This window comes from Hyperolius riggenbachi, chromosome 3 (genome assembly GCF_040937935.1).
Source record: "Hyperolius riggenbachi isolate aHypRig1 chromosome 3, aHypRig1.pri, whole genome shotgun sequence".
Taxonomy (NCBI): Eukaryota; Metazoa; Chordata; class Amphibia; order Anura; family Hyperoliidae; genus Hyperolius; species Hyperolius riggenbachi.
In genome coordinates this window covers 42,316,701-42,336,060 of record NC_090648.1, presented here as the reverse complement: position 1 = coordinate 42,336,060, position 19,360 = coordinate 42,316,701, and the positions used below count along the sequence as shown (strand labels likewise).

At 44.0% G+C, this 19,360-nt stretch overlaps 11 non-coding genes across 11 annotated transcripts; all 11 read left to right on the top strand.

The window, feature by feature from the left end:
* Nucleotides 1-3,861: 3,861 nt before the first annotated feature.
* Nucleotides 3,862-3,943, top strand: TRNAS-GCU (transfer RNA serine (anticodon GCU)). The gene has a single exon. It is a non-coding gene; the product is annotated as a tRNA-Ser (tRNA).
* An 832-nt stretch (nt 3,944-4,775) lies between these two features.
* TRNAS-GCU (transfer RNA serine (anticodon GCU)) lies at nt 4,776-4,857 on the top strand. Its single transcript has one exon. It is a non-coding gene; the product is annotated as a tRNA-Ser (tRNA).
* An 840-nt stretch (nt 4,858-5,697) lies between these two features.
* On the top strand, nt 5,698-5,779 carry TRNAS-GCU (transfer RNA serine (anticodon GCU)). The gene has a single exon. It is a non-coding gene; the product is annotated as a tRNA-Ser (tRNA).
* Nucleotides 5,780-6,608: 829 nt separating this feature from the next.
* TRNAS-GCU (transfer RNA serine (anticodon GCU)) lies at nt 6,609-6,690 on the top strand. Its single transcript has one exon. It is a non-coding gene; the product is annotated as a tRNA-Ser (tRNA).
* Nucleotides 6,691-7,530: 840 nt separating this feature from the next.
* TRNAS-GCU (transfer RNA serine (anticodon GCU)) lies at nt 7,531-7,612 on the top strand. Its single transcript has one exon. It is a non-coding gene; the product is annotated as a tRNA-Ser (tRNA).
* Nucleotides 7,613-8,444: 832 nt separating this feature from the next.
* Nucleotides 8,445-8,526, top strand: TRNAC-GCA (transfer RNA cysteine (anticodon GCA)). Its single transcript has one exon. It is a non-coding gene; the product is annotated as a tRNA-Cys (tRNA).
* An 832-nt stretch (nt 8,527-9,358) lies between these two features.
* On the top strand, nt 9,359-9,440 carry TRNAS-GCU (transfer RNA serine (anticodon GCU)). The gene has a single exon. It is a non-coding gene; the product is annotated as a tRNA-Ser (tRNA).
* A 6,424-nt stretch (nt 9,441-15,864) lies between these two features.
* TRNAS-GCU (transfer RNA serine (anticodon GCU)) lies at nt 15,865-15,946 on the top strand. The gene has a single exon. It is a non-coding gene; the product is annotated as a tRNA-Ser (tRNA).
* An 840-nt stretch (nt 15,947-16,786) lies between these two features.
* TRNAS-GCU (transfer RNA serine (anticodon GCU)) lies at nt 16,787-16,868 on the top strand. The gene has a single exon. It is a non-coding gene; the product is annotated as a tRNA-Ser (tRNA).
* Nucleotides 16,869-17,700: 832 nt separating this feature from the next.
* On the top strand, nt 17,701-17,782 carry TRNAS-GCU (transfer RNA serine (anticodon GCU)). Its single transcript has one exon. It is a non-coding gene; the product is annotated as a tRNA-Ser (tRNA).
* An 840-nt stretch (nt 17,783-18,622) lies between these two features.
* TRNAS-GCU (transfer RNA serine (anticodon GCU)) lies at nt 18,623-18,704 on the top strand. The gene has a single exon. It is a non-coding gene; the product is annotated as a tRNA-Ser (tRNA).
* The last annotated feature ends 656 nt before the right edge of the window (nt 18,705-19,360 follow it).

Sequence of the window (19,360 nt, the reverse complement as noted above, 5' to 3'; positions counted from 1 at the left end):
GTTGCTTCATCAGTTATACAACTCTGCAAGGGCACACGTCAGGGCTGCCCCCTCTCCCCTCTCCTGTTCAATCTAGCAATAGAACCACTCGCAGAAATTATAAGAACAGGGGAGGTTTTTCAAGGATTAAAGCTGGGAACCAAATTTATCCACTGCTCTCTATTTGCTGATGATATTTTGTTATATATAGGGAACCCCAAGAGAGATCTACAAGGAGTTTTTGAGATGTTAGAATATTTTGGAACATTTTCGGGCCTCCATATAAATAAAACAAAGTCAGTAATCCTGTTTCTAGACCCTCATACACCCCAATCAATAGTACAGTATCTAACGGAAAATGTGGGCATTCAGATAGCTAAAGAGCATATATACTATTTGGGAATAAAAGTACCTAGAGATGCAACAAAACTCTACTTTCTTAACTTCACCCCCATTATCACAAGGGCGGAACTGGAACAATGGAGGGGGTTACCTCTGTCTCTATTAGGTAGGTCACACCTTATTAAAATGGTTAGCTTTGGTAGACTTCTTTATCCGCTCCAGACTTTACCAATACTTTTGAGACACAAAGATATTCAGACCATGACACGAGCTTTCAAAGCTTTTTTGTGGAAAGGAAAAAGAGCAAGAATACCACTTAGACTTCTACAAAACCCAAGGGAGAGTATTGGGGTTAATTTCCCAAATATCAGGGCGTATAATCTGGTGTCTATCTTGAGGCATGCCAGAGATTGGCTAGGTCACACAAGCTTCTTCACGAACACCATTCTTGAAAACGAACTATGTCTCCCATGGTCTCTACCTGGGATCCTACATTCCAGAATAACTAAACTACCTGATAAGATAAGGAAAAATATATTATTGAGAGATACGTGTTTAGCCTTTAGAGAATTCCGGAAATACATTTCTCTCCCAGGTCATATCTCCCCATTACTACCTCTGTGGTCCTCTCCGGACTTCCCGGGAGGCCAGGGCACGAGTATTTCTAGGATATGGGAGAAAAGAGGGATAAAAAATTTAGCTGATGTATTAGGCCCAGATGACCGTCTGCTAAGCTTTTCCTCATTACAGAAAAAATACAAGCTTCCTAATAACTCAGTCATGGTATATCATCAGGTGAAACACTATATAGATACATCTATAGGCCCAAAATCCTCTCTCCCTTCCCACAAGCAATTCCATAAGATTATTACTCCCTTACAGGAAAAAAAATCCATTTCTAACTTATACACTGAACTGAGGTTATTTAAACTCGGCAATGCTCCTTTTAAACACCTTTCTTACTGGGCTAAAATGCTGTCCACTACCACGGAAGTTATGGCCCCGTTGTTGGAAAAAGGATGGACAACAGTCTGTTCAACTATTACGGCGGAAACATGGAGGGAAATGCAAATGAAAATTATACACAAAGGGTACTATGCATTTAACTTTAAACAAGCAACAGGAAGGACGGATTATCTGACTTCCTGCCCGAAGTGTGCATACTCCTACCCAGACCTCTTTCATCTATTGTGGTCATGTCCTACTATACAACAGTTCTGGCTTGATGCTCGTGTCATGTGTCTGAAACTAACTAAAATACAAAGAGGGAATGACCCCTAGAATACTCTTTTTCATGTTTTAGACCCTGCTACAAGTGATATAGGTACGCCAATAAAACCACTTGAACATTTAGTTTATCTGGCAGCTAAAAAGTGTATTTTAACGCAATGGGTTTATTCAACTCCTCCAACATCCAGAAACCTAGTTGATACAATGAGCAAACTAATGTACATCAACAAATTTGATGCTGAACAGTGTAAATCAAAAAACACAGCTAAATTCTTTAAAACCTGGACTCCATTCATTAAATATTATGTTGCAGGGACGGATCTGCTAACTCTTATGGAACCATTTAAATATACTAAATGGTATCTCACTAGTCATATTGCGGGCACTTTAGGGTTTCTGGATGTTGGCATCTGAATTCCCTTTTATTTTTTCTTCTTACGTTGATACGCCCACAAAATAGAATACCTCAGAACAAATGCCCATTTTGCTTACAGGAAAAAATTCATGGATAGGTTGTGTGGATCTAATTGATAGAACTAAGGTGAATAAAATCAAAAGGTCAAAATTGATGTGAAATGTTAAGATGTGATGGAAACAGAAACATCATTAGGATCTGTATGCTGTAGTTTTAGAAAAGGTTAAAGCCATTGCTGCGTTATATCTGATTAGGCACATTCCCTCCGGGGAGGGAAGGCTGAGGTAGTATAACACTGGGCCCAGTTTATTAGCCCCATAAGGGCTCCTAGGGTTGTTTCGAGCAAAGGTCATGTTCACACTGGAACCTTCACAATCTAGCAATGGCTATTTTGTTTTTGTTTATGTTATATATAGAATACGGAGGAAAAAAAAATAAGGGAAAAAAAAAAATAAAGGAAGCTAAAATATACAAGGATAAAAGGAAAAAGACACGGACTACTCTGTTTGCAAGAAGAATCTCCTTTGGTCATAATGTTATAACTGTTGACATTATTAATGTTTTGATCTAATGGTGTTTTTGATATTGCTGAAATGTACCAATGATGTCTGTTACTAAGCTTTCTTTAAATAAAAATTATTTAAAAAAAAAAAAAAAAAAGCAGCATATAGAGCCAGGGGGACGGAGTCTCCTTCTACTTCGGCACATTCTACGAGGAGTATAGCCTCTTCTTGGGCAGCGTACTCGGGAGTTTCATTGACTACCATTTGCAAAGCGGCAAATTGGACTTCCACGAATACCTTCATTAATCATTACCGGGTTGATCCGGGTGCACTGTCTACTGTAAACTTTGGGAGAAAAGTGTTATCTGCTGTTGATAAATAATTAATTATTGCAATATATCCCACCCGTCTTGTCTTTTTATTCTACTAGTTAGATCCCAGAGTATGCCGACATGGAGGTATCAGGAAACTAGGAAAATTTGTACTTACCTTCGGTAATTTTCCTTTCCTGATACAACTCCATGTCGGCATGCGACCCACCCATCAAGGGTCCATAGGTCTGAGTACTATACTAGAATGCAGATAGGGGTGGTTCAGCCCCTTTTATAATTTTATTGGGTCCTGTAGGGGTTAAAGGGGCGGAACCTAACCCAGAGTATGCCGACATGGAGTTGTATCAGGAAAGGAAAATTACCGAAGGTAAGTACAAATTTTCCTAGTTTCTCACAAAGTATGGGCCATTTGGGGTTCAGACCTACAACCCACAAATAGAAAATTCACCTCTGCAGCCTTAGCGGAGAAAATAAACAGTGCTTGTCTGGCTGCACGAAGAAAATAGTTTGTCTGTAGAAGGACAAGTGCCAAAAAGTGCTTCAGTCATACCTGATTTTCAAGTTGTAAACCTCCTGTCTGTGACTGGCAGGTGCCAGTGTGAGGCATAAGGTATAATGGGATTGGTAGGACAGTAAGAAGATGTGCCCTCGCCTCATGTTCATACTGGCTTGAGTCTCCCTAAAAGTAGAAGTAATCTGCATAGTTCAGCCCACAGTCTAGCTAAGTGACCCTAAAAGGCAGATGTTAATTGTGGAAATGCTTGGCTGAAAGTTTGCAACGATTCCAAAAGATGTAAGCAAAGATGAAAAATACAGCATGGCGTGTTGATGGCATGGTGTAGAAGGCCCTTGTTTAGGTAGGTGTGCTCCAGTGGGATGATTAAGGTGTCCTCTGTCAGGCCTCTTGCAAATGATTTTTCTTGTGTGAACAAAAGGTGCGCCTTCTTCTTTTTTGTCCAAAAAGTGCACTTTGCTATCCTGAAAAGATGAGCCGTGTTTTGCGCACAGGGCTTTGACCAGAGCTGAAAAAATGATAGCGTTAGATGTCATGTTTTATGGAGACGAGGTGGCCGAGTGGTTAAGGCGATGGACTGCTAATCCATTGTGCTCTGCATGCATGGGTTCAAATCCCATCCTCGTCGATGGTGCACTTTTACAAACTAGTATCATACCCACCATCCAACTCGCCTGTCCTTGACGTCCATGTGGTTGTGCATGGATAAGTGTGTATGCCCTTTGCCCGATGGCTATTGGGACACAGATTGTGTACATTTACACAATGCTTGTCTGCAGCATCATTCTTTCTCACAAAGTATGGGCCATTTGGGGTTCAGACCTGCAACCCACAAATAGAAAATTCACCTCTGCAGCCTTAGCGGAGAAAATAAACAGTGCTTGTCTGGCTGCACGAAGAAAATAGTTTGTCTGTAGAAGGACAAGTGCCAAAAAGTGCTTCAGTCATACCTGATTTTCAAGTTGTAAACCTCCTGTCTGTGACTGGCAGGTGCCAGTGTGAGGCATAAGGTATAATGGGATTGGTAGGACAGTAAGAAGATGTGCCCTCGCCTCATGTTCATACTGGCTTGAGTCTCCCTAAAAGTAGAAGTAATCTGCATAGTTCAGCCCACAGTCTAGCTAAGTGACCCTAAAAGGCAGATGTTAATTGTGGAAATGCTTGGCTGAAAGTTTGCAACGATTCCAAAAGATGTAAGCAAAGATGAAAAATACAACATGGTGTGTTGATGGCATGGTGTAGAAGGCCCTTGTTTAGGTAGGTGTGCTCCAGTGGGATGATTAAGGTGTCCTCTGTCAGGCCTCTTGCAAATGATTTTTCTTGTGTGAACAAAAGGTGCGCCTTCTTCTTTTCTGTCCAAAAAGTGCACTTTGCTATCCTGAAAAGATGAGCCATGTTTTGCGCACAGGGCTTTGACCAGAGCTGAAAAAATGATAGCATTAGATGTCATGTTTTATTGAGATGAGGTGGCCGAGTGGTTAAGGCGATGGACTGCTAATCCATTGTGCTCTGCACGCATGGGTTCAAATCCCATCCTTGTTGATGGTGCACTTTTACAAACTAGTATCATACCCACCATCCAACTCGCCTGTCCTTGACGTCCATGTGGTTGTGCATGGTTAAGTGTGTATGCCCTTTGCCCGATGGCTATTGGGACACAGATTGTGTACATTTACACAATGCTTGTCTGCAGCATCATCCTTTCTCACAAAGTATGGGCCATTTGGGGTTCAGACCTGCAACCCACAAATAGAAAATTCACCTCTGCAGCCTTAGCGGAGAAAATAAACAGTGCTTGTCTGGCTGCACGAAGAAAATAGTTTGTCTGTAGAAGGACAAGTGCCAAAAAGTGCTTCAGTCATACCTGATTTTCAAGTTGTAAACCTCCTGTCTGTGACTGGCAGGTGCCAGTGTGAGGCATAAGGTATAATGGGATTGGTAGGACAGTAAGAAGATGTGCCCTCGCCTCATGTTCATACTGGCTTGAGTCTCCCTAAAAGTAGAAGTAATCTGCATAGTTCAGCCCACAGTCTAGCTAAGTGACCCTAAAAGGCAGATGTTAATTGTGGAAATGCTTGGCTGAAAGTTTGCAATGATTCCAAAAGATGTAAGCAAAGATGAAAAATACAGCATGGTGTGTTGATGGCATGGTGTAGAAGGCCCTTGTTTAGGTAGGTGTGCTCCAGTGGGATGATTAAGGTGTCCTCTGTCAGGCCTCTTGAAAATGATTTTTCTTGTGTGAGCAAAAGGTGCGCGTTCTTCTTTTCTGTCCAAAAAGTGCACTTTGCTATCCTGAAAAGATGAGCCGTGTTTTCCGCACATGCGCACAGGGCTTTGACCATAGCTGAAAAAATGATAGCGTTAGATGCCATATTTTACGGAGACGAGGTGGCCGAGTGGTTAAGGCGATGGACTGCTAATCCATTGTGCTCTGCACACATGGGTTCAAATCCCATCCTCGTCGATGGTGCACTTTTACAAACTAGTATCATACCCACCATCCAACTCGCCTGTCCTTGACGTCCATGTGGTTGTGCATGGATAAGTGTGTATGCCCTTTGCCCGATGACTATTGGGACACAGATTGTGTACATTTACACAATGCTTGTCTACAGCATCATTCTTTCTCACAAAGTATGGGCCATTTGGGGTTCAGACCTGCAACCCACAAATAGAAAATTCACCTCTGCAGCCTTAGCGGAGAAAATAAACAGTGCTTGTCTGACTGCACGAAGAAAATAGTTTGTCTGTAGAAGGACAAGTGCCAAAAAGTGCTTCAGTCATACCTGACTTTCAAGTTGTAAACCTCCTGTCTGTGACTGGCAGGTGCCAGTGTGAGGCATAAGGTATAATGGGATTGGTAGGACAGTAAGAAGATGTGCCCTCGCCTCATGTTCATACTGGCTTGAGTCTCCCTAAAAGTAGAAGTAATCTGCATAGTTCAGCCCACAGTCTAGCTAAGTGACCCTAAAAGGCAGATGTTAATTGTGGAAATGCTTGGCTGAAAGTTTGCAACGATTCCAAAAGATGTAAGCAAAGATGAAAAATACAGCATGGCGTGTTGATGGCATGGTGTAGAAGGCCCTTGTTTAGGTAGGTGTGCTCCAGTGGGATGATTAAGGTGTCCTCTGTCAGGCCTCTTGCAAATGATTTTTCTTGTGTGAACAAAAGGTGCGCCTTCTTTTCTGTCCAAAAAGTGCACTTTGCTATCCTGAAAAGATGAGCCGTGTTTTGCGCACAGGGCTTTGACCAGAGCTGAAAAAATGATAGCGTTAGATGTCATGTTTTATGGAGACGAGGTGGCCGAGTGGTTAAGGCGATGGACTGCTAATTCATTGTGCTCTGCACGCATGGGTTCAAATCCCATCCTCGTCAATGGTGCACTTTTACAAACTAGTATCATACCCACCATCCAACTCGCCTGTCCTTGACGTCCATGTGGTTGTGCATGGATAAGTGTGTATGCCCTTTGCCCGATGACTATTGGGACACAGATTGTGTACATTTACACAATGCTTGTCTGCAGCATCATTCTTTCTCACAAAGTATGGGCCATTTGGGGTTCAGACCTGCAACCCACAAATAGAAAATTCACCTCTGCAGCCTTAGCGGAGAAAATAAACAGTGCTTGTCTGGCTGCACGAAGAAAATAGTTTGTCTGTAGAAGGACAAGTGCCAAAAAGTGCTTCAGTCATACCTGATTTTCAAGTTGTAAACCTCCTGTCTGTGACTGGCAGGTGCCAGTGTGAGGCATAAGGTATAATGGGATTGGTAGGACAGTAAGAATATGTGCCCTCGCCTCATGTTCATACTGGCTTGAGTCTCCCTAAAAGTAGAAGTAATCTGCATAGTTCAGCCCACAGTCTAGCTAAGTGACCCTAAAAGGCAGATGTTAATTGTGGAAATGCTTGGCTGAAAGTTTGCAACGATTCCAAAAGATGTAAGCAAAGATGAAAAATACAGCATGGCGTGTTGATGGCATGGTGTAGAAGGCCCTTGTTTAGGTAGGTGTGCTCCAGTGGGATGATTAAGGTGTCCTCTGTCAGGCCTCTTGAAAATGATTTTTCTTGTGTGAGCAAAAGGTGCGCGTTCTTCTTTTCTGTCCAAAAAGTGCACTTTGCTATCCTGAAAAGATGAGCCGTGTTTTCCGCACATGCGCACAGGGCTTTGACCATAGCTGAAAAAATGATAGCGTTAGATGTCATATTTTATGGAGACGAGGTGGCCGAGTGGTTAAGGCGATGGACTGCTAATCCATTGTGCTCTGCACGCATGGGTTCAAATCCCTTCCTTGTCGATGGTGCACTTTTACAAACTAGTATCATACCCACCATCCAACTCGCCTGTCCTTGACGTCCATGTGGTTGTGCATGGATAAGTGTGTATGCCCTTTGCCCGATGACTATTGGGACACAGATTGTGTACATTTACACAATGCTTGTCTACAGCATCATTCTTTCTCACAAAGTATGGGCTATTTGGGGTTCAGACCTGCAACCCACAAATAGAAAATTCACCTCTGCAGCCTTAGCGGAGAAAATAAACAGTGCTTGTCTGGCTGCATGAAGAAAATAGTTTGTCTGTAGAAGGACAAGTGCCAAAAAGTGCTTCAGTCATACCTGATTTTCAAGTTGTAAACCTCCTGTCTGTGACTGGTAGGTGCCAGTGTGAGGCATAAGGTATAATGGGATTGGTAGGACAGTAAGAAGATGTGCCCTCGCCTCATGTTCATACTGGCTTGAGTCTCCCTAAAAGTAGAAGTAATCTGCATAGTTCAGCCCACAGTCTAGCTAAGTGACCCTAAAAGGCAGATGTTAATTGTGGAAATGCTTGGCTGAAAGTTTGCAACGATTCCAAAAGATGTAAGCAAAGATGAAAAATACAACATGGTGTGTTGATGGCATGGTGTAGAAGGCCCTTGTTTAGGTAGGTGTGCTCCAGTGGGATGATTAAGGTGTCCTCTGTCAGGCCTCTTGCAAATGATTTTTCTTGTGTGAACAAAAGGTGCGCGTTCTTCTTTTCTGTCCAAAAAGTGCACTTTGCTATCCTGAAAAGATGAGCCGTGTTTTGCGCACAGGGCTTTGACCAGAGCTGAAAAAATGATAGCGTTAGATGTCATTTTTTATTGAGACGAGGTGGCTGAGTGGTTAAGGCGATGGACTGCAAATCCATTGTGCTCTGCATGCATGGGTTCAAATCCCATCCTTGTTGATGGTGCACTTTTACAAACTAGTATCATACCCACCATCCAACTCGCCTGTCCTTGACGTCCATGTGGTTGTGCATGGATAAGTGTGTATGCCCTTTGCCCGATGACTATTGGGACACAGATTGTGTACATTTACACAATGCTTGTCTACAGCATCATTCTTTCTCACAAAGTATGGGCCATTTGGGGTTCAGACCTGCAACCCACAAATAGAAAATTCACCTCTGCAGCCTTAGCGGAGAAAATAAACAGTGCTTGTCTGGCTGCACGAAGAAAATAGTTTGTCTGTAGAAGGACAAGTGCCAAAAAGTGCTTCAGTCATACCTGATTTTCAAGTTGTAAACCTCCTGTCTGTGACTGGCAGGTGCCAGTGTGAGGCATAAGGTATAATGGGATTGGTAGGACAGTAAGAATATGTGCCCTCGCCTCATGTTCATACTGGCTTGAGTCTCCCTAAAAGTAGAAGTAATCTGCATAGTTCAGCCCACAGTCTAGCTAAGTGACCCTAAAAGGCAGATGTTAATTGTGGAAATGCTTGGCTGAAAGTTTGCAACGATTCCAAAAGATGTAAGCAAAGATGAAAAATACAGCATGGCGTGTTGATGGCATGGTGTAGAAGGCCCTTGTTTAGGTAGGTGTGCTCCAGTGGGATGATTAAGGTGTCCTCTGTCAGGCCTCTTGCAAATGATTTTTCTTGTGTGAACAAAAGGTGCGCCTTCTTCTTTTTTGTCCAAAAAGTGCACTTTGCTATCCTGAAAAGATGAGCCGTGTTTTGCGCACAGGGCTTTGACCAGAGCTGAAAAAATGATAGCGTTAGATGTCATGTTTTATGGAGACGAGGTGGCCGAGTGGTTAAGGCGATGGACTGCTAATCCATTGTGCTCTGCACGCATGGGTTCAAATCCCATCCTCGTCGATGGTGCACTTTTACAAACTAGTATCATACCCACCATCCAACTCGCCTGTCCTTGACGTCCATGTGGTTGTGCATGGATAAGTGTGTATGCCCTTTGCCCGATGACTATTGGGACACAGATTGTGTACATTTACACAATGCTTGTCTGCAGCATCATTCTTTCCTGATACCTCCATGTCGGCATACTCTGGGTTAGGTTCCGCCCCTTTAACCCCTACAGGACCCAATAAAATTATAAAAGGGGCTGAACCACCCCTATCTGCATTCTTTTTTTCGTCCTCAGCCTCTATGGGACCCATTAGGTATTGGCTGTAGGTAGAAGCATTGCAGGTATGTTTTGATTTTTCTGGATTTCTGGAAAGTAGAAGATGTAAGCTCATTGAGCGCCTTACCTTGGGCAGGTTTTTCTTTGTGGAACTTCTTTTCCTGCCTGGCTCACACACCACTGCTACTAAATGTGCGTCCTGGGTGTGGGCATGTCATGCTCTGCGGTGCCTGCCGTCTAAAGGACAGGATCCGCTGTGCGCCCGTTGGGTATGTTGTTGTTTTGTGTCTGGTAGAGATTGGCTGGCGGAGGAAGCCATGCGGATCATGGAGCCGTATAGTGCAGCCGTCGGCGGCGTCCGGAAGTCGCTTCCACGCATGCGCAGCATGGGGGTGGAGGCTCTGGGCAGCGGCGGCCATATTGATTAAGGGGAGCGTGCCAGTTCAGCGGAGTTACGCTGGGCACGTTCCTACAGCGCTCTATTTAAAGAGCATAGAGGCAGTAGCAGGCTGGCTGTCATCCTGGGAGGTTGATTAGGCTGGCGCTGCTGCTGCAGGACTTACGTGGCTTGCTGTATTGGATTGCTGGTGTCTCATTAGTTACTGTTTACTGGAAGTAAGTGATTCTGGATAAAAAAAAAAAAAAAAAAAGAGAAAATTATTTTGTTTTGTGGCTAATTGGTGCGTTTGTTTTTTTGTGTGTTCTCACAGTGGATCCTGCAGGTGCCGATGATTCAGAGCATGATAGTCCCTCTGGGTAAGGTTCATTTCTGAATTTAAAGGGACAGTAAAAAAAAAAAAAAAAAAGGAAAAGAGTTTGGTGGGACAGCTCTAAACAACATAAATTGTTGTTTGTGTCTTCCAGCTCTAAAGAAGAAGAAAGATCGAGTGTGGTGCCAGTAAGAGCACGTTCACCTTCAAAGCCGAAAAAACATAAATCCAAGAAAACTCATAAGGATTCAAGGCGTTCAAGATCCAGGTCAAGATCACCAAGACGAAGAAGTGATTCTTATTACAGATACCGTCACCATCATAGTTATGATGATTATCACTTCAGAGAAAGGTCAAGGTCACCACCGTCCAGGCGCATCCCAAATAAGGGGCAATGTTGGGCCTGCCCAAATCCAGCTCTGCAGGATAAGACAGTCTGTGAGTCATGTTTTGGACAATTGTCAAAGAGTAATGAAGATAAGTCGGAAGAAATAGTGGACGTCATCAGGAGAGTGGTAAGAGAGGAAGTTTCCGCTCACACGTCTACGTCAGCTCAAGTTTTGGGAGAAGACAATGACAATTCAACAGAAAACACTGGAGAAGAAGAGATACCAGGGTTATTCAGCTTCAGTTTAACAGCTCCATTTATAGCGGCAGTAAAGGAGGCACTGGAGTGGACAGAGCAGGAGGAAGAACCGGAGCAAAACAAGGAATACTATACCCATTTGGTAAAAAAATCCTCAACCTTTCCATTAATGAAGGAGATAAGGAACGTGATTCTAGAGGAATGGAAAAAGGTGGAAAACAAGCCCTCCATACAGAACAGATTTCAAAAGTTTTACCCACTGAAAGAGGAGGAAGTGCCATTTCTACTGAATCCACCGACAGTGGACGCGTCACTATCAAGACTGATCAAGAATGTGACGTTGCCTATGGAAAATTCGGTGATGTTTATTGACGTCTTGGATAGGCGTATTGATAATGATCTGAAGAAGATTTACCTGTCAGCAGGTACAGCTTGCAAACCATCCATTGCACTAACTTCAGTGGCAAAAGCCATGAAGGTATGGGTATCAAATATAGAAGAAGCTATCCTAATGGATATGGAAAAGACAGAGATTCTAACGGCTCTTGAGGATTTGAAGATTACGGCAGATTTTATCGCAGAAGCATCATTAGACTTGTTGAGATCATCATCACGCATTATGCTGAATGCAGTGACTGCGAAGAGGGCATTGTGGTTGAAACCATGGAAGGCCGACCAGAGTTCGAAGCAGAACTGGATTAAGATTCCTTTTGATGGTCAAACCCTCTTTGGAAGTGAAATGGATAAAGCTATTTCAAGAGTCACAGGCGGAAAATCCGGTTTGATACCGCAAGATAGGCCGCAGTCAAAACCAGTGGCAGCTGGCAAGAGACAATCCTACAATAGATTTAAAGACAACAAGAGTTACAAACCGGCAAGACAGTTTAGAAAGAATTGGAGAAGCTCGCAAGCGTCGCTGGCTAGGAATCTCAAGGTAACAGCACAGAATCCAGGAACTTCTAAGCAGTCCTTTTGAAGGTGCGCCCACCCAGTCATTCCCGATTGGTTCCAGACTCAGAACCTTCAGAGAAGTCTGGGTGGAAAAGATTCAAGATTCCTGGGTCATATCTACAATTTCAAAAGGGCACAAATGGAAATTCAAGTCAAGGCCGCAGGACAGATTTGTACCTACCCGCCTGCCAAGGGGGGTGCAGAAAAGATCAACATTAAAAGACTATGTAGAATCCTTGGTTCAACAGAAGGCAATAATTCCAGTACCTCAGCAGGAAAGATTTCAGGGGATTTACTCGCCAATCTTCCTGGTGCAGAAAAAGGCCGGCACCTTCAGACCGGTTATAGACTTGAAATATCTAAACAAATCAGTCGCCCTGGCAAGATTCAAGATGGAATCACTTCAGTCGATCATACTTTCAATAGCCCCAGACGATTGGATGGTGTCAATAGATTTGCAAGACGCCTATCTACACATACCAATTCATCACGACTTTCAAAAGTTCTTGAGGTTTGCACTACTGGATCTGCATTTCCAATTCACTTCTCTTCCTTTCGGACTATCCACGTCACCAAGGACATTCTCAAAGGTCTTAATAGCAGTGATTGCGATGCTGAGAGTCCAGGGGATAAGAATACATCACTATCTGGACGACATTCTGATCCTGGCAGAGACAGAGGAGAAGTTGATCTGTCATCGAGATCAAACTATGAACTTTCTGACTCAATTAGGTTGGGTGATAAATGTGCAGAAAAGCCAGTTGTGCCCATCAAGACATCTAGTGTACCTAGGGGCCCTCTTCGATACGAGGGAGAACACAGTGTCACTCCCTGTGGAGAAGATCGACAAAATCAAGAATATGTGCTCACAGGCAATTCAGAGGCCATGGAGCAGTGCAAGAGGGTGTCTTCAATTACTAGGAGTGATGTCCTCCTGCATACCAATGATAAGATGGAGTCGATGGCATATGAGAAGATTGCAGTGGGAATTCCTGGAACAATGGGATCAAATATCAATGCATCAGAAAATCTGGTTGTCGGAGGGGGCAAAGAAGTCGATGCAGTGGTGGATGGAGGATTCCAATCTCCTGCTGGGACACTCATTAATTCCATATACCTGGACCATCCTTACGTCAGATTCCAGCCAGTTGGGTTGGGGAGCACATTGTCAAGAGCAATGGGTTCAGGATATATGGGTTCCTCCCCAACTGGGGGTAGTATCGAATGTGCTAGAATTGAGAGCGGCAGTGGAGGCCTCTCGAAGGTTTGCTCACCTTCTGCAGAACAAGGCGGTATGCTTCCAGTTGGACAACAAGGCGGCGGTAGCCTACATCCAGAAGCAAGGGGGGACCAGAAGTGCCACCCTGATGAAGGAAATGGTTCCTCTGATGGAATACGCAGAGAAGAATTGGATGGCGATGAGAGCTATATATATTCCAGGGGTGCAGAACATCCAAGCAGACTTGTTGTCCAGGCGAACGATGAGGAACAACGAGTGGCAACTAAAGAGATCAGTGTTTATGGGCCTAGTGCACCAGTGGGGGTTACCACAGATCGACCTCTTTGCATCATCAATGAACAATCAACTGCCCAATTTCTTCTCCAGGACAACTTGTCCGAAAACAATGGGAATAGATGCGTTAGCTCTTCAGTGGAAAGCGTCTCTAGTGTATGCTTACCCTCCAGTTCCACTCCTTCTGAGGTTTCTAAAGAGACTGCTATCAGAGAAGATAGAAGCAATTGTGATTGCCCCATATTGGCCCAAGAGGCCCTGGTTCCCTCTGTTGTTACATATGTCCGTGTGCCCACCGGTGAGGTTACCGAAGATTCCGGACATTATATCCCAGAATATGTGCTTTCACAAGAACCCGCAGAGGTTGGAGCTGACTGCATGGAGGTTGAGAGGGGGATCTTAAGAAGATCTGGATTCTCAGAGCCAGTGATTGAAACCTTACTAAAGGCAAGGAAAAAATCTACAAACAAAACCTATCACAGGATTTGGAGAAAGTTTATTGACTTTGCAATGCGAAGCAACATAGACTATCTAAATCCGTCTATTCCGGAAGTGTTGGACTTTATCCAGTCTGGAGTAGAACTAGGGTTAAGTGTCAGCACATTAAGGGGACACGTGTCAGCAATCTCGGCACTAACCGGATACAGACTAGCCTCAGAAAGGGCGGTGCAACAGTATTTCCAGGCCCTATTGAAGATTAGACCTCCTATCCGGAAAACAATGCCAAGTTGGGACTTACCATTAGTCCTATCATATCTGTCAGGTCCACCATTCGAGCCTTTGGAGCAGTGCACGATTTGGAATCTGACACTGAAAGCAACTTTTCTCATTGCAATTTCTTCAGGAAGGCGAGTCTCAGAGATTCAGGCTCTGGGTTGCAAGGATCCTTATCTGATGTTCTTTCCAGACAGGATAGTACTAAGACCACTATTACACTTCCTGCCTAAAGTGGTGTCGGAAAAGCATCTAAATCAGAAATGGAATTTACCAACGTTTCCAGAACAAGATCATCCTTTAGATGTGGCCAGGATTGTAAGGAGGTATCTGTTGGACACAGAATCCTTTAGAACTACAGAGCATTTGTTTGTCTGTCCCTCAGGTCCACGGAAAGGAAAAGAGGTGACGTCAAGGACAATTGCCACATGTATCGTCAGGCTTATAAAAGCAGCATATAGAGCCAGGGGGACGGAGTCTCCTTCTACTTCGGCACATTCTACGAGGAGTATAGCCTCTTCTTGGGCAGCGTACTCGGGAGTTTCATTGACTACCATTTGCAAAGCGGCAAATTGGACTTCCACGAATACCTTCATTAATCATTACCGGGTTGATCCGGGTGCACTGTCTACTGTAAACTTTGGGAGAAGAGTGTTATCTGCTGTTGATAAATAATTAATTATTGCATTATATCCCACCCGTCTTGTCTTTTTATTCTACTAGTTAGATCCCAGAGTATGCCGACATGGAGGTATCAGGAAACTAGGAAAATTTGTACTTACCTTCGGTAATTTTCCTTTCCTGATACAACTCCATGTCGGCATGCGACCCACCCATCAAGGGTCCATAGGTCTGAGTACTATACTAGAATGCAGATAGGGGTGGTTCAGCCCCTTTTATAATTTTATTGGGTCCTGTAGGGGTTAAAGGGGCGGAACCTAACCCAGAGTATGCCGACATGGAGTTGTATCAGGAAAGGAAAATTACCGAAGGTAAGTACAAATTTTCCTAGTTTCTCACAAAGTATGGGCCATTTGGGGTTCAGACCTGCAACCCACAAATAGAAAATTCACCTCTGCAGCCTTAGCGGAGAAAATAAACAGTGCTTGTCTGGCTGCACGAAGAAAATAGTTTGTCTGTAGAAGGACAAGTGCCAAAAAGTGCTTCAGTCATACCTGATTTTCAAGTTGTAAACCTCCTGTCTGTGACTGGCAGGTGCCAGTGTGAGGCATAAGGTATAATGGGATTGGTAGGACAGTAAGAAGATGTGCCCTCGCCTCATGTTCATACTGGCTTGAGTCTCCCTAAAAGTAGAAGTAATCTGCATAGTTCAGCCCACAGTCTAGCTAAGTGACCCTAAAAGGCAGATGTTAATTGTGGAAATGCTTGGCTGAAAGTTTGCAACGATTCCAAAAGATGTAAGCAAAGATGAAAAATACAACATGGTGTGTTGATGGCATGGTGTAGAAGGCCCTTGTTTAGGTAGGTGTGCTCCAGTGGGATGATTAAGGTGTCCTCTGTCAGGCCTCTTGCAAATGATTTTTCTTGTGTGAACAAAAGGTGCGCCTTCTTCTTTTCTGTCCAAAAAGTGCACTTTGCTATCCTGAAAAGATGAGCCATGTTTTGCGCACAGGGCTTTGACCAGAGCTGAAAAAATGATAGCATTAGATGTCATGTTTTATTGAGATGAGGTGGCCGAGTGGTTAAGGCGATGGACTGCTAATCCATTGTGCTCTGCACGCATGGGTTCAAATCCCATCCTTGTTGATGGTGCACTTTTACAAACTAGTATCATACCCACCATCCAACTCGCCTGTCCTTGACGTCCATGTGGTTGTGCATGGTTAAGTGTGTATGCCCTTTGCCCGATGGCTATTGGGACACAGATTGTGTACATTTACACAATGCTTGTCTGCAGCATCATCCTTTCTCACAAAGTATGGGCCATTTGGGGTTCAGACCTGCAACCCACAAATAGAAAATTCACCTCTGCAGCCTTAGCGGAGAAAATAAACAGTGCTTGTCTGGCTGCACGAAGAAAATAGTTTGTCTGTAGAAGGACAAGTGCCAAAAAGTGCTTCAGTCATACCTGATTTTCAAGTTGTAAACCTCCTGTCTGTGACTGGCAGGTGCCAGTGTGAGGCATAAGGTATAATGGGATTGGTAGGACAGTAAGAAGATGTGCCCTCGCCTCATGTTCATACTGGCTTGAGTCTCCCTAAAAGTAGAAGTAATCTGCATAGTTCAGCCCACAGTCTAGCTAAGTGACCCTAAAAGGCAGATGTTAATTGTGGAAATGCTTGGCTGAAAGTTTGCAATGATTCCAAAAGATGTAAGCAAAGATGAAAAATACAGCATGGTGTGTTGATGGCATGGTGTAGAAGGCCCTTGTTTAGGTAGGTGTGCTCCAGTGGGATGATTAAGGTGTCCTCTGTCAGGCCTCTTAAAAAAGATTTTTCTTGTGTGAGCAAAAGGTGCGCGTTCTTCTTTTCTGTCCAAAAAGTGCACTTTGCTATCCTGAAAAGATGAGCCGTGTTTTCCGCACATGCGCACAGGGCTTTGACCATAGCTGAAAAAATGATAGCGTTAGATGTCATATTTTATGGAGACGAGGTGGCCGAGTGGTTAAGGCGATGGACTGCTAATCCATTGTGCTCTGCACGCATGGGTTCAAATCCCATCCTCGTCGATGGTACACTTTTACAAACTAGTATCATACCCACCATCCAACTCGCCTGTCCTTGACGTCCATGTGGTTGTGCATGGATAAGTGTGTATGCCCTTTGCCCGATGACTATTGGGACACAGATTGTGTACATTTACACAATGCTTGTCTACAGCATCATTCTTTCTCACAAAGTATGGGCTATTTGGGGTTCAGACCTGCAACCCACAAATAGAAAATTCACCTCTGCAGCCTTAGCGGAGAAAATAAACAGTGCTTGTCTGACTGCACGAAGAAAATAGTTTGTCTGTAGAAGGACAAGTGCCAAAAAGTGCTTCAGTCATACCTGATTTTCAAGTTGTAAACCTCCTGTCTGTGACTGGCAGGTGCCAGTGTGAGGCATAAGGTATAATGGGATTGGTAGGACAGTAAGAAGATGTGCCCTCGCCTCATGTTCATACTGGCTTGAGTCTCCCTAAAAGTAGAAGTAATCTGCATAGTTCAGCCCACAGTCTAGCTAAGTGACCCTAAAAGGCAGATGTTAATTGTGGAAATGCTTGGCTGAAAGTTTGCAACGATTCCAAAAGTTGTAAGCAAAGATGAAAAATACAGCATGGCGTGTTGATGGTATGGTGTAGAAGGCCCTTGTTTAGGTAGGTGTGCTCCAGTGGGATGATTAAGGTGTCCTCTGTCAGGCCTCTTGCAAATGATTTTTCTTGTGTGAACAAAAGGTGCGCGTTCTTCTTTTCTGTCCAAAAAGTGCACTTTGCTATCCTGAAAAGATGAGCCGTGTTTTGCGCACAGGGCTTTGACCAGAGCTGAAAAAATGATAGCGTTAGATGTCATGTTTTATTGAGACGAGGTGGCCGAGTGGTTAAGGCGATGGACTGCTAATCCATTGTGCTCTGCACGCATGGGTTCAAATCCCATCCTCGTCGATGGTGCACTTTTACAAACTAGTATCATACCCACCATCCAACTCGCCTGTCCTTGACGTCCATGTGGTTGTGCATGGATAAGTGTGTATGCCCTTTGCCCGATGACTATTGGGACACAGATTGTGTACATTTACACAATGCTTGTCTGCAGCATCATTCTTTTTTACAAAGTATGGGCCATTTGGGGTTCAGACCTGCAACCCACAAATAGAAAATTCACCTCTGCAGCCTTAGCGGAGAAAATAAACAGTGCTTGTCTGGCTGCACGAAGAAAATAGTTTGTCTGTAGAAGGACAAGTGCCAAAAAGTGCTTCAGTCATACCTGATTTTCAAGTTGTAAACCTCCTGTCTGTGACTGGCAGGTGCCAGTGTGAGGCATAAGGTATAATGGGATTGGTAGGACAGTAAGAAGATGTGCCCTCGCCTCATGTTCATACTGGCTTCAGTCTCCCTAAAAGTAGAAGTAATCTGCATAGTTCAGCCCACAGTCTAGCTAAGTGACCCTAAAAGGCAGATGTTAATTGTGGAAATGCTTGGCTGAAAGTTTGCAATGATTCCAAAACATGTAAGCAAAGATGAAAAATACAGCATGGCGTGTTGATGGCATGGTGTAGAAGGCCCTTGTTTAGGTAGGTGTGCTCCAGTGGGATGATTAAGGTGTCCTCTGTCAGGCCTCTTGCAAATGATTTTTCTTGTGTGAACAAAAGGTGCGCCTTCTTCTTTTTTGTCCAAAAAGTGCACTTTGCTATCCTGAAAAGATGAGCCGTGTTTTCCGCACATGCGCACAGGGCTTTGACCATAGCTGAAAAAATGATAGCGTTAGATGTCATGTTTTATGGAGACGAGGTGGCCGAGTGGTTAAGGCGATGGACTGCTAATCCATTGTGCTCTGCACGCATGGGTTCAAATCCCATCCTCGTCGATGGTGCACTTTTACAAACTAGTATCAGACCCACCATCCAACTCGCCTGTCCTTGACGTCCATGTGGTTGTGCATGGATAAGTGTATATGCCCTTTGCCCGATGACTATTGGGACACAGATTGTGTACATTTACACAATGCTTGTCTACAGCATCATTCTTTCTCACAAAGTATGGGCTATTTGGGGTTCAGACCTGCAACCCACAAATAGAAAATTCACCTCTGCAGCCTTAGCGGAGAAAATAGACAGTGCTTGTCTGACTGCACGAAGAAAATAGTTTGTCTGTAGAAGGACAAGTGCCAAAAAGTGCTTCAGTTATACCTGATTTTCAAGTTGTAAACCTCCTGTCTGTGACTGGCAGGTGCCAGTGTGAGGCATAAGGTATAATGGGATTGGTAGGACAGTAAGAAGATGTGCCCTCGCCTCATGTTCATACTGGCTTCAGTCTCCCTAAAAGTAGAAGTAATCTGCATAGTTCAGCCCACAGTCTAGCTAAGTGACCCTAAAAGGCAGATGTTAATTGTGGAAATGCTTGGCTGAAAGTTTGCAACGATTCCAAAAGATGTAAGCAAAGATGAAAAATACAGCATGGTGTGTTGATGGTATGGTGTAGAAGGCCCTTGTTTAGGTAGGTGCAGGGCCGGGCCGAGGCATA